Raw genomic sequence first — 13,491 nt, 5'->3', positions numbered from 1 at the left:
GTCTATTGATACAACCTTCTTGTTCCAGTTACAGGTGCCATTGTGCTTGCAGGCTCTTGTCCTACTGGGGAACTTCAATCACCCCAAGATCTGCTGGAAAAGTAGCATGGCGAGCTGTAGGCAATCCAGGAGACTCCTGGAATGCATGGAGGATAATTTCTTGAGCCAGGTAATAGACAACCCTACCAGAGAGGATGTGTTACTGGATCCAGTGGTTATCAGTGCAAGTGAGCTTCTTGGGGACCTTCAGATTGGAGGTAGCCTGGGCTGCAGTGATCATGCATTGGTGGATTTTGCAGTGCTGAGGGATATGGGTCAGGTAAGAAGTAAAGTTAGGCCCCTGAACTTTAGGAAAGCAAACTGCCAGCTCTTCAGGGAGATAGTCAGTGGGATTTCCTGAAAGACTAACCTCAGAGAAAGGGAGTGAAGCAGAGCTGGCAGATTTTTAAGAAAGTCTTCCAAAGAGCACAAGAGCTAGCAATCCCCAGGAACAAGAAATTAGGCAAGGAAGGCAAGAGACCAGCATGGCTGAGTAGGGAGCTGATAGTCAAACTGAAGGGAAAAAAGCAAATGCACAGGCAGTGGAGAAAAGGACAGGTAACCTGGGAAGAGTATTGAGATCCAGTTTGGTTGTGAAGGGATGGGGTGAGGAGATCCAAGGCGAAGCTGGAACTGAACCTGAGAAGAGATGCAGAGAATAACAAGAAGGGCTTCTACAGATATGTTAATCAGAAAAATGAGGTCAAAGACGGTGTACCCCAGCTGACAAAAAATGCTGGAAAGCTGGTAACAACAGCTGAGGAGAAGACTGACGTACTCAGCAAATCATTTGCTTCAGTCTTCACTGGTAACCTCTTTTAGCACGCCTCTAGAGTGGATGGGCAGCAGGATGGGGACTGGGGGAGCAAAGTCCCTCTCACTGCAAGTAAAGATCAGGTTCATGACCATCTGATGAATCTGAATGTACATAAGTCTGTGGGACCCAGTGAGATGCATGTGGGGTCCTGAGAGAATTGGCTGGTTTAATTGCCAAGCCACTTTCCATGATATTTGAAAAGTCATGGCAGTCAGGTGAAGTCACAAGGTAACTGGAAAAAGAGAAACATTGTACCTACCTTTAAAACGGGTAGAAGAAAGACCCTGGGAACTACCAACCAGTCATCTCTGTGCCTGGGAAGGTCATGGACCAGATCCTCCTAGAAGCTCTGCTAAGGCTCATGGAGGACAAGGAGGTGATTCAAGACAGCCTGCATGGTTTCACCATGGGCAAGTCCTGCCTGACCAATCTAGCAGCCTTCTGTGATGGAGAGGCTACATCAGTGGGCAGTGGAAGACTACAGATGTTATTTATTTAGACTTACGTAAAGCCTTTGACATGGTCCCCCCCAACATCCTTCTCTCTAAATGGGAGAGAGATGAATTTGATGGGTGAACTCTTGGATGGATAAAGAATTGGTTGGACATTCACATCCAGAGGATAGTAGTCAACAGCTCAGATTCCCAGTGGACATCAGTGACAAGTGGTGTCCCTCTGGGGTACATATTGGGACCAGTGTTATTTAATATATTTATTAATGACATAAACTGAATTACATCCCCAGCAAGTTTGCAGATGACAGCTAGTGAGTGGTGCTGTTGACACATTTGAGGTATGGGATGCCATCCAGAGGGATCTGGACAAGCTCAAGAGATGCTCATGAGATTTAACAAGGCCAAGTGCAGAGTGCAGCACCTGGGCTGAGGCAACCCCAGATATCGGTACATTAATACATCATCTGCTGAGGGATGAAGCAGCACTGCTGAGAACAACTTAGGAGCGGTGGTGGATGAGAGGCTGGACATGAGCTGGCAATGTGCACTTGCAGCCCAGAAAGCCAGTTGTATCCTGGACTACATCAAAAGAACAATGGCCAGTAGGTCAAGGGAGGAGATTCTGCCCCTCTATTCTGCTCTGGTGAGACCCCACCTGTAGTACTCTATCCAGCTCTGGGGTCCTCAGCATAGGAGGGCCTTTGACCTGTTGAAGCAAGTCCAGAGCAGCGACACCAAGATGATTAGAGGGATGGAGCACCTCTTCTATAATGAAAGGCTAAGAGAATTGGGATTGTTTAGCCTGGAAAAGAGAAGACTTCAGGGTGACTTCGTTGTGGTCATCCAGTGAAGGGGGCCTACAAGAAAGACAAAGAGGGACTTGTTATAAGAGCATGTAGTGACAGGACAAGGGGGAATGGATTCAAACTGAAAGAGGGTAAGATTTGATTAGACGTTGGGAAGAAATTCTTTACTGTGAGGGTGATGAGGCACTGGCACAGGTTGTCCAAAGAAGTTGTGGATGACCCATCCCTGGCAGTATTTACAGTCAGATTGGATGGACAACCTGAACAACCCGGTCTGGTAAAAGGCATACCTGTCCATGGCAGGGGGGTTGGAATCAGATCATCTTTAAGTTCCCTTCCAACCTAGGTCATTCTGTGATTCTGTAAATAAAAGTACTTTTGTGTGCTCAGTGGAGGCATTTCCTATGTACTTGAAAATATTAGTCAGATATACAGTTGCTAAATACTGATGTCCTATCACATTCAATATTCTAAAAATTCCAAATTACGTTACCATGTTCATGTCTATATCAATTAGCAACATGGAACTGTAGCCCTATACTTTAGATATTTGAAATTATAAATTGCTAATACAGGTAACAGAGTATAATTGGAACATTCCTTGGTGTGAAATGGTGATGTCTTCCTTTTTAGTCCCTTGTACCTGTAAATCATTCCAGATAACACATCTTAAAACTGAAGTGACAGGACTGACGAACGAATTCACACAGACTTAGTGTAACTCTTCACACTATATTCCATTGAGTGTTGCAATATATGTCAATTAATATTGCTTCTTTACCTTACAATAGTTTGAACACATTTTGTTCCTTCAAAATTATTTTGAGAATTGTTTCATTTAATAGAAATAAAAATCTGAGAATACCAATTGTCTTTTACATCTCTAGCATCACGTAATAACTTATCCAGGTGTCAATTCGGAGATTTTCCAAAATGGTATTTCTAAAATAAGTATGATTTAAAGGACAGATTGGTTCATGACAGTTTTTGAAGATTATTGTAGTACTTAAAAGAACTTGCTTTTCTCTTCTGTCAGTATATATTTAAGTATTTTATATAATATTTTTTTCCCCACTAACTGCTGTAAAAGTACTGGTAGTTCATGCTTTGCTAATCTGAAAACTCCATAATTGACATATGAAATTCTATGCAAAGGCTTAATAGTAGAGACTTGCAGTGAGGTTTCTTCTTACTTAGATCTCCTTTCTTTAAAAGATAAACCGCAAGGATGACTAATATAAAAAAGAGGTATTGTAAAGGTGTAATTCATGTTATTAAGAAGTAGTTACTTAAAAAAAAAAAAAAGACATTTTATAATACATTAAAATTATTTGTTTACTTACTAATTTTTAAGACTGTAAATTTTCTCCTCAAAAGAAATGTGACCTGAAAGTATGGGCCCATAGAAGACAGGCAAAATATGTAAATTCTGTGTAAGACCTTAAAATAACACTGAAGTAGAACAGTGTCTTTATTCTCTGCAGGAGTTATGAGAACTAGAAAGAGTCTACTTCATTAGAAATACTTCTAGCAGTATCCCAAGCCCTAGAGTTCCCTGTTTCTAAGAACATCTCATGGGTTTTTCTCTGTAAAAACTGATTTTATAATCCCATAAATATTTTCTAGATAAGATCACATCATGCAATGCATAATTATTATAAGTGATTTCTCAGGACAGATAGCTGAATGATGAGACATTTGAGAAGTGGAGTCAATCATAACAGCTACAGCAATATTTAATTGAGGATATATAGATTTTTTCAGGCTACAGAAACAAGAAGAAGACATCAGGAGCAAAGGTGTGCAGTGAACGCTTTCTCCAAAAGACACCAGCAGACCTCTAACATCAATGTCTGGGAAAATCTTTAAACCATAACAAGCAGTATCACTCCTTGGAGCATATAGTCTACAGATTAAACCTCATCCTATGTACATAGAATAACATACATAAAATTGAGTGTATTATTAATCCAACTTAATAAATGAATGTTATAACAGGCACTGAGAATATTTCCACATTAGTTTACTCAAAAATACTTGTAATATGCAATGCATAAGCAAAGTATTTTTTCCTATTTCTACATTGTTTTAATATTTAAAGCACTAAATATTTTAAGCAATAATGAACACTTTAAATTTTTTTTTTAATGACTGATTGACTTTCTAAATCATATCACAAAATGGTATTCCACTTATAAACTTTAGTTGGTTAACATTGTTTATATGTTTGCATAAAAATGAAACATTTCTTTGCACAAAAATATATCTATTAATTCCATTGACTTATGGTTTTTGCAGATCTCACTTACACTGGCTTGCTTTACAGCTTTGATTTTTCAGGTTCTCATGGTTTTAATGATAACCAGAGGGACTGATTTGAGAAGCAGTTTTGAATTAGAAGAAACATACTATACTAAGTAAGCAATTAATAGAGAGAGTCTTTTCCTATAATACATAGTATTAACTAATCTGGAAATTCTCAACATGTATAAAAAACAAATGCTATAGTATTTTGATAGTTTTACAAGTACTTTAATTTTTTTTTGCAATTGTTATACAATTAGTAATGGTTTGAATAAATATTAAGATAGTAATAGAATTCATGTGATAATATTGAATATACATGTAAAGTTAAATGTTAAGTTACAGTTCAAACACATGATGCATAAACCAAAATTTCGTAATCATCTGATCTCAATTAAACATGTTATCTTTGTAACACAAAATCTGAAATATAAGAAAATGAAAAGTTAAATACCTAGATGGTTTTTGTTTTTGTTTTCCTTCAACAAAAGGTAAACACATTCTGCACAAGTATTTTCTCCCAGCTCAGTAGCAGATGACTGTTAAGATCTTACGTAGGTATCTGTGCACAGAAGGAATGCTGAAGGGTCAGTGGAAAGCTGGAATCCCTTGAGCAGCACAGTTAAGGGTGCAAAAAGTTCTAGAATATCTTTAATTTCGATGACAGATGAATCCTTATCTTATCAAGACCATGCAACATTGACAGTGGTAATATCTATTTCTGGTATCCAACTAACCAGAGAACTCTTGGTAAGACAGAACATTATATTTACAGTGATAGCTCTTTAACTCCTGAGAACAGCTCAATATTTGGTCTTCAGAGTGCTGCCAATCAAACATAAAAAAGGCTGCCTTCAAGACAGCTGGGTGCCATTTCTAAAGAGGCTAAAAGAAAACAGTGTAAATACTGTTATCAAAATAGATGAGTATACTCTACATTGTGAGAAGAAAATATGAAGGAATAATCTTTGCTACAGCCCTTGGCTGAGATTCAAGGAAGAATGTTTTGGTCCATGAAATTTAGTGCTTAGCAGAAGATATCACCTTTTCTCAAAATTGCAGAGCTTTGACCATGGCTCCTCTGATTTGTGAAAAAACTCTGGGTGCTCCTCAGGAGCACTTCACAGAGACCCCTCTCTGGGACTAAGCAGTCTTTTCATGCCTTTCACCAGTGAGTCCACTGCGTTTTTCCACACTTCCTTGTTTTGGGAAGGAAAGCACAAAGGAGGTGCAAACTACTTGATAATGTACTAGTCATCTTGAATGTATGCTACAAAATCTCCAGTTTTTCATATCAAACACAAAATACAACCTGTTATTAATTTGAATATAAGCAAAAGTTTTTAAGATGATTTTTGTTTGAGTCATATATGATTTATGGGTAATGATTGTACACGTTTCCTGATGTGCTGTAGCAAGACAAAATTTCTGTGTGAATATTTAAGAGCTCTCAAATCTACCTTGTTTGTATAAAATGAAGAGATGTTTTGTTAACTGGCATTACTTTCTTTTTAAGTATTTGAAACGGGAGCATACCACTCCTTAATTATTACAAATGAAGTTTCTGTTCATTAAGCATAATATTAATATTTTCCTTTTCTTTTCACTCATTACTTCCTCTCAAATATTTTCCACCTTGAAATTTAGTTCAAGTTATACACTTTAAAATTACAAGCTATTTTTTGTGTACTTAATGTTCCATATTAAGCAAGTGGAATTTAAATTCTCGTTTCCTTGATGTTCTGTTTTATGTTAAACAAATTGAGGATTATGCATTGATGGTATAAATATACATATAATCACTTCCTTAATTATGCATATGATTGCTGCCTAACTTCATAATATGTTCCTACATTTACTGCAGAACTAAAAGGTTTTAATTTTCAAACTGTTTTTCACAATGTTAACTCACTTTCATTTCAGAGCTTTCTATTAAATGCATTTAAGAAAATATCTATAATGGTCTTCACATTCACTTATCTGCCTATTTATTGTTTTTTCTGTTTTCTCTTTTTTTAAATAAAAATTTTTAAGCTATTCACGGGGGAAGAGCCTGTCATAATGGGCTGCCATGGGGACCTACCATGTCATAATGATTGCTTGTCTGTACCACAGTGAAAAGGTTTAGTCTTTAATATGAAAAGATACTCCATATGAAAGCATCATCAGATTTTCAAACCTGATGAAGGAGACCACCTAAGGATACTTGTTCCTTGTTCCAATTGTCTGTCAATTCGGAACTGAACTGTTTTTCAATCAATAAAACTCAAGTCAGCCAATAAACTGTGACAATGCATGTTTGGTTTCTATGTATAATGTCTTAGGATGGTGCCTTAGTGGAGCAGCACCACAGCCCCTCTCCTGAAGCATCAGGCACCTGTCGGGTGCAGCTGCAGCTGGAGGGAGGAAGGGTGTCAGGGCTGTGGAGCAGGAGGTATTAAAGGGAGAGGTGAATGTAGGCATTCACATAACAGACAGTTTCTTTTGCCCTCAGCCATGGAGAGCTTCTGACCCTACTGCTGTAAGGGACTGAGGGCTATGGAGAGTAAGCAGGTCTTGAAGTAGAAGGTTTCTTGGTAGAGCTTGAACTGTGATGTTTCAGCAAATATGGTGAATCCTAACCAACCATATCTCAGTTGAGGTGTGCTTGACAATAAATTTTAGCCTGTTATGACTAGCAGGTGCTAAGTCTGTGCTGACTGATGGTGTTAGTCCTAAGTGGAAGAGCTGCAACTTGGGTAGATAGAACCACATTCTTCTTTGTTTATTTTCCCTCAGAAAGTTAGACCTGGCCAGCTGCCAGCTAGGTGGCTGGGAGTACAGTGAGATGAGATGGCTGAGCTGACCTGCCTGCTGGTTGTTCTCCCAGCTGTGCATTTCCCCTGCTCCTGCTTTGTTGCTTGCTGCTTCTCTGACCTCTCTCTGAGCCAATTCAATTCATTAAACCATGGGTAAACTAACCCAACCAATAAAGCAAATAGCTTTCTGTTGGAATAATGAGTCAGTTTGCTGAGGGGTCAGATACGTGCCAGAGATGGAATGCAAGGGAGAGGAGAATGGGACTGCTCCTTTTGGCATCAGAAAGCTGTTAAGCCTGCTCAGTTGTTCCTGGAGCACACCCCTCCAACAGCAGTCTGACAATGCAGATAAGGCCAATGAAAAGGCTAACCCCTGCTGAAGGGGATGTTCCCACTTCCTTCCTTCCTCCACAGCCTGGCTTTGTGCTTCTCCTGGCACTAATGCTTATTTAATCCTACCACCAACTAGTTTGGGGGAGATTACTGCATTCTTTTGTTTGTTGGGGTGGCTTTCTAACCTACTTGCCAAGGGGTCAGATGGTGGTAGGGGAGAGGTGGGAGTGCATGGCTAGCCTTCCTCTTAGTGTGTCAGTTGGCCTTTGAATTGCCTTAACTGCTTTGTTAGGCTGCACTCTGTGGTTCTGTTGGCTCATTATTGGAAGCAGCTGAACCCCAGAGAAAGATGAAAGCAAAGCACATGAACCTGCAGTCTCAGGGAACTGTTTGTCTCTAGGTTGCTGACAAATGATGATGACTTGTATAGTCCTCCTGAAAATCTGAGGAGTTTCAAGTGAGAAAAATTGTTGTCTGGGTGACTGAAAGCTGGTAGAAAGAGGTCATGCAGCAGAAATGACAACTGCTGTACTGGATAAGAGTGGCTTCAGTACCAACCAGAAGTTGTGTGTTAGCAATACCTCACTTAAGTAAAATATGATTGATTTGTGAAGCTGAGCTTATTACAACTGTGTGTGGGTATACATAAGCATATGTGCCTACAAGAAACCCAATGACCAGAGTCCCAAACCTCAGTGAGTTTCAGCAATAACAAAAACTGCAAATATGGGTGATCAATGAAACTGTATGCCTCATCTATGTTTTGAAGTGCTTGTGGAAATACAGCACAATATCTGGGAGTTATCTTTCTAACTTTAAACTGATTACAGACTGCACTTCAGTCAAGATATCTATGTTTAAACTATTTGACTATAAATGAAGAAAAGCCTTGTGCTTTCATTCAGAGATCCCAGTGGGATTATGAACAGTGCTGAGCCTATCTATGTTCACCCAGGTTCTGTTTGGGGGCTATGCCATAGGCATTGTGGGTTTGTTTAGCCAGGACTAAATCCACAAAAATTTATATACTAGTCTTTCCCAGATACTCCTGTTTCTCGGAACACCTAGCTTCTTTTCCCTGAGGTCTTTTTTCTCCTCTGATCTTCTATTGCATAATCAACAAAGTTTTCTTTGTTTGTCAGACTAGGCAGACCTAATTTCAGCTACTCATCCTGTTGATGTAATAATTGGCCAAGTTAAAGAATCAGGTGTATATAGCACATGGAGTAAACATGGTCTTGAGTTTCTTCTTATCTCTGGCAATTGGTTATAAAACACTGTTTATGAATGATTCTAATAGTGGATGAGATTTCAGATAACTTGTAGTAAGGCTATAGATTACAGTAAGCAGTTTCTTCCCTAGATAAGTTACAGTGAGACACAGTAGTTCTCCACACTTAATCTGTGATGACTGGCATATGAAAGGAGAAGCTCAACCTGGTAAGCAGCAGCTCTGTAAAAAAGATGCTGACAGCACAGGGCCCACTTCTGCTCTTGCAGGATCACAGCTTACTGCAGAATGGATGAGCGAGACTGAACTGTTGACCCCAAGCAACTGGCAAGTGTTTTTTCAGACCTGTGAGAATGCTGACCCTGGAAAATAGAAGCACTGCATACTAACTTTGGATTAATTATTTTCCTAGGATTCTGGAAAGGTAAAACTCCTAATAGCTGAGCTGAAGGACAGACTTACCACTCTGACTAGTGAAGACAGACTTGATAACAAGCACTGAAGTAAGTAAGCAGGCCAAGCACACCCCAACAGGGTGTTAGAAGAGTCTTGTGGCAATATTCTTGTTAATTTTTGAGACAGATGTATTGGGGGTGGGTGTTCTGGGGATAGGTTAATTTACGTTGGGATCAGGTAAAGACCCTTAATGAGGATAGATATGCAGAAAGTAAAAACAGACCTAAAGTGGTTCACTTGGTTGCCACTCTGGCACATACAATCTGCACAGATTTAAATTATCAACACGTTTAATGTCCCTGTATCCCTACATTTTGCAGAGATCAACAAATTGATTGTTTTTGCAGAGAGTTGATTGGAATTCTAATTGATTCTTTCACAATGAAATTTGTTTTAGGTTGATGTTTTTCTGAGCCATAAGTGCTTTTCAGATAATGCCGCAGTGAGAAATGAATGTACATATGACAGACACGGCAACATATAGCAAGTGCTTTTCAGAGAGACTGACCATAACGGCAGAATAAATTTTTTAAAAAATCAAGGTCTGTGCTTTAGCTACCTATTGATGTAACACAAGTAATTATACTTGGAAACTAGGGAAGTAGTTTTAGCCTCTATAGAATAAGAGTTTGTTTGGAAGCTACTTTGCATGCTTCTTTATACATGTATGATTTATCATCTTTTATCCTGAAATTTAATCAACATGGCTGGAAAAGCTAAATGATCAACACAGGGCAACAATTACAAAAGGAGTTGTACTACAGATGTCAAAATGGAGTTTGAAAATGTGAATGAGTAGTGAAAAGATGTCACTTCTCTCCCCAAAAAGTATATTTGCAGCTTTCAAAAGTACATTAGTGGCTTGAAGCTTTGTTTCTGCTTTCTACTGGATTTATGATTCTGGATATGTTACCAGTCCCTGTAAAAGAAGCATGAGAAGTGACAGTCAAGGATGTACTTATTTCATGGTACAGGTAGCAGTTTCTGAAGAGATGATGTGTATTTTTCATTAGTGGGAAGAGGAAACACTGGATGAACCCCTACCAATGCAACTCACAATAGTACTTTAAGATTCCAGAAATTCAAAATGTAGAAACTTCAAGTCTGCTCTAAACTTCTGTGACGTGAAATAAATTGCTGGAGAGCATAGTGCTTTCACATGTTTCATCAGAGACTTGATAATGAAAATGTATCAAATGGCTTAAAACAGGCACCTAACACATATCACATATGTGATAACTGTCAGAACTCTCTTTTATTCAAAGCCAAGAAAAATTATTATTTTCTGAATAGGTATGATGTTTGGTCATTTATTTCAGCATCCTTTGGTTTATCCTTTATACTGCTCCCACAAGAGCAGTATATTTACCACATAATACTAAAAGTAATTTATTTAAAAAAAAAAAAGAAAATAAAGAAATGGCATGGCTATTTTAATGGGTGGAAAGTGTTTGCATATATTACTGTGAATCACCAGGGAAATCCTAAGTGAAATAATTAACATGTTGGAATTTAGAAAGGAATATTGGGGAGAGAAAAGCAAAAAATTAGGACCGTAAGAATGTGAAGAATGTGGCAAATAAAAACAGTGGATGAAAACCAAATCTAGCTTGGTAGATGCACATAGATTTTTGCAATTCATATTAAAAATTTGCAAATAATTTATTTTATTGTCAGTCAGAATTAGGATTAATTTTTTCAGTAGTTAATGTGATTAATTTTCCCTTTTACAAAGAAAGAAAAAGTGTTTTGAAAAAAAATTGTATTTATTATGATTTCCAGAATGTGTGTTTTGGTGTGCTTACAGTATTACCAAAATGAAAGACTTTACTCCACAGCAGGAAGAGATGCTTTCCCTTTCACTTTGTAGTTTGACAGTGATATCAATTCTGAAGTGATAAATGTCTGATAAAATTCCTCTAAGTGAGAGGAAGCTGTACCAGTTGAAGGTGATGGAGACTCCGATTCTTATTTCAGGACCAGCACATACCTGTCTACAGGACTTTCTAAAGGAAAGACTGAGAAATATTCAGGACACCTCTGTGGTGATGACTTGGGTTTCCTGCCCCCTGGGGCCTGTTTTGTTTCAGGCTTGCTGCTCTGAATAGAGTGAACGACTTGGTTGTGTTTCCCACTTTCAAAGGGACGACTGTTGTGAAGGGGCAAAGGTTTGGAGGGAGGGATATGAATGTGAGAATATTCCTCTCTCTTCTGATGAAGCTGTACCCCTTTTCTAAAGCACACATTGAAGCTGAATATAGAAGCAGATTACCTGTTTCTAATAAATCATTCATGACTTCAAACAACTTACAAATTCTTTCTTATCAATATGACAATATGTCTGTTGATTTCAACCTTAATTTCCTTAGTTTATGTACCTGAGGCAAAATGGTAAATTAGACCATGTCAATGTCTTTTATCACTTTTATTGTGATTGAACCTATCAAGGTGCCACTTGGAGTTTTGCCTTGCTAAGGTGGAGCAGTGGACTGCCATGGTGTAACTGGTGCTCTAACTTCACTGTCATTGCAGTGGTGCTCATCATGAAGGTAAAATAAATATGTTCCCTCTGCAGTCAATTCAAATGAGTTTTGGTGGGTGCTGGGTCAGGCCTGTTGACATAATGGATGCCCTATAGAGACTGAAGTCCAGTGAGTTTCAGTTGTTCCCTTGGGGAAAGTTGCTGAAGCCTAAAAGCTCAGAGAGCAATCATTGTAGAGAGCCTCCTAGTAGCTTAATTGCAAGTCACTGGGAAGTATCTTTGGGTTGTCTTCTTGAATAGAAGGTGATAAAGGTGGTGTTATTTTTAAGCATTTTTTAAACACCTGTAAATGAATGAGTTCTCCAGTCTGGCAACTTGAAAATAATAATAAAAAAAAAAGACTTATGGTTTGAAATAGAATAAACTTTTACACTTTGACTTATCATTTATAGGATACCATGCCTGGAGTTTCTCTTAAAATACATAATTTTTAAAAATCATATTCAAATAAATTTCAAAAGGCATTTAGATGTTTTTGGGAGGGAAGTAACTGCGACAAGCAAATATTTTTCAATACATGCAGCTGAGTAATTGTAATGAACATCCATGGGAAATATACACTTCAAAGATTTTTCTTTTCAGAAGATACATTTTTGGGAAAAAACCCCTAACACACTCTTTCCTAGCATTGCTATATATAAAAAGCCAGATTTTGTGAGTTCATTATGCTCATGTATAGGTTTTGTTTTATGGTTCTATTTTTATTGTGATGTGTCACATTGAGGAAAAATATTCTGTTAATTAAGAGTATCTTGTAGGGTAATCTTATTTCAGGTGGATACTTAATGTATTCTAATTCATTGCGTAGGATGCTTTTGCTGTTCTAAAGCCAGGGAGATGCCAGTACATATCTTACACATATTTCTTTTTAAAAGAGAATAGCTTGTAGCTTGCTCTGAACATCATAAATGCTTTATATGGAGCAACACTTGTAAGTACTTCCACTGTCTTAAAATATTTTCTCTTGTTCTAGAAACTGCAGCAACTTATCAATTGCTTGCAAAAACCATGCTGAAGTTCACTTATAATTATATTTTCTATTATGACTTATGTAAAAGAGTGACATGTTAGTTTATATTTGCATTCTCAACTCGGTTTGTATTTGCTTCTTTGAAGGAGAAATTACTTGTCTATGAAAAAATTTGTTTTAAGTAGCCACTTAGATATGTACATAGAAAACAACAAAGAACCCCAGTCTTCATATTTGAGTGACAATACTAAAATTGTTTGACACTAAAGTAGTCATTTAAAATGAGTGTAAAAAAATGTATAGATGGGTCAATTCAATTAAACAATCAAGTACTTTCTTAAATTCCACGAAGTGATACTAGTCTTTTCAGAAATTATAAGATTACTAGACAAATGTAATAGGATTTAAGGTTAGTCATGCTCTAAATAATCTACAAGGAGAAATAGGTCAGAAATTCAGTTACTTGCATGAAGAGTTGGCCTGTGTGAAGTCTCTGTTTTCAGTGTGAAGTCTCTGTTTTCAGTGGATAATAGTTTTGTAAATGTTATGAAAACACAAGGTATGAAATCATAAATTAATATCATGTTGAAACAAACTTGAATAATGGAATGATGACACAGAGAGCAAATGTAAAACTGACATTTTTGTGGAACATCCCAATGAATTGCCTTAAAAGAGCTCCATTTCCTACGGCCCAGAAATATCATGTCACATGCATCCCTAAAACTTCCAAACCACAG

At 37.7% G+C, this 13,491-nt stretch overlaps 1 long non-coding RNA gene across 1 annotated transcript in view; it reads left to right on the top strand.

Annotated features, from left to right (window-relative positions):
* Window positions 1-11,718, top strand: part of LOC126651285 (uncharacterized) — a 64,401-nt gene extending 52,683 nt beyond the window's left edge. Inside the window, exons 3-4 of the long non-coding RNA XR_007631606.1 lie at window positions 9,196-9,286; window positions 11,217-11,718. This is a non-coding gene — a long non-coding RNA (uncharacterized LOC126651285). The remainder of the gene's footprint in view (window positions 1-9,195; window positions 9,287-11,216) is intronic.
* Window positions 11,719-13,491: the final 1,773 nt, after the last annotated feature.

Source organism: Myiozetetes cayanensis, unplaced genomic scaffold (assembly GCF_022539395.1).
Source record: "Myiozetetes cayanensis isolate MyiCay16 unplaced genomic scaffold, myiCay2020 scf6-25, whole genome shotgun sequence".
Taxonomy (NCBI): domain Eukaryota; kingdom Metazoa; phylum Chordata; class Aves; order Passeriformes; family Tyrannidae; genus Myiozetetes; species Myiozetetes cayanensis.
Note: the sequence above shows the minus strand (reverse complement) of the source record. Positions and strands in the feature narration are given on the sequence as shown.